This window comes from Monopterus albus, unplaced genomic scaffold (assembly GCF_001952655.1).
Source record: "Monopterus albus unplaced genomic scaffold, M_albus_1.0 scaffold4993.1, whole genome shotgun sequence".
NCBI lineage: Eukaryota > Metazoa > Chordata > Actinopteri > Synbranchiformes > Synbranchidae > Monopterus > Monopterus albus.
The window spans coordinates 1-814 of NW_018132858.1; the positions used below are offsets into that span (position 1 = coordinate 1).

Below are 814 nucleotides of genomic sequence, written 5' to 3' on the forward strand. Positions count from 1 at the left end.
TTTTACCTTTCCATCAGTTCTACAGGGAAGCAGATCTCCCACACAGAGCAGAGGAAAATTCATCTTGGCTGCCTCTTTAGAGCCCAAGAAATGAATGAAGTATACAAAATAACACAGCACCAGGAATCCTGTATACACCAACTAGAAAAAAAGTCCAAAGTTTGAAATCATCAAATAAATTAGTTATTACAGACACAATACACAACACTTCAGCTGATTTCTTACTTGAGCGGCAGAGAAGATGTAAAGGCCCCATTCACGGGCCGACACCACCAGCACCACAGTTACACTGCACTTTGCGATCATCGCTAAGCTCTCAGCAACCACCTCCAATCGCACAAACATGTGAGCCTGAGCCAGGACCCAGAGTGGCTCAGCTAAGAGCTCCTGCACTCCTGCCAAGGCAAACAACATCACAGCAGGCCCGTAGTAAGGGACAGTCTGAGGATCTGGGACCTCCAGAAGCCACAGCCACACACAGACCAGCAGGGCTCCCCATAATACACCAAGAGGTAACCTGAGAGGTGAGGACAGCAGAGAATGATAAGACTTTGAGGTGAGCATCCAAGGTGAATACACAAACATCAAATGCATATTGCGTCTTGAATGCAACTCACGTCAGCCATAGCAGGTTGATAACTTGTCTCCAGCTGTGGTTTGTGCCTGATGCCCCACTCAGACAGGCTCTCCGGAAAGCCTCTCTAGACAGAAATACTAATGTGGAGTACAGCAGTGTAAGCCTGCATACATCAAGACATAGAAGCAGACTTGTTACAGCAGATCCAGAGAAATCTGTTAGCACTGTAGTCTTTTT

General features: G+C 46.7%; 1 long non-coding RNA gene across 1 annotated transcript; it reads right to left on the reverse strand.

The window, feature by feature from the left end:
* Positions 1–12: 12 nt before the first annotated feature.
* On the reverse strand, positions 13–740 carry LOC109954243 (uncharacterized). The gene is made up of 3 exons (XR_002274055.1): positions 618–740; positions 226–517; positions 13–141 (listed from the first exon to the last, which is right to left on the reverse strand). It is a non-coding gene; the product is annotated as an uncharacterized LOC109954243 (long non-coding RNA).
* Between the last annotated feature and the right edge of the window lie 74 nt (positions 741–814).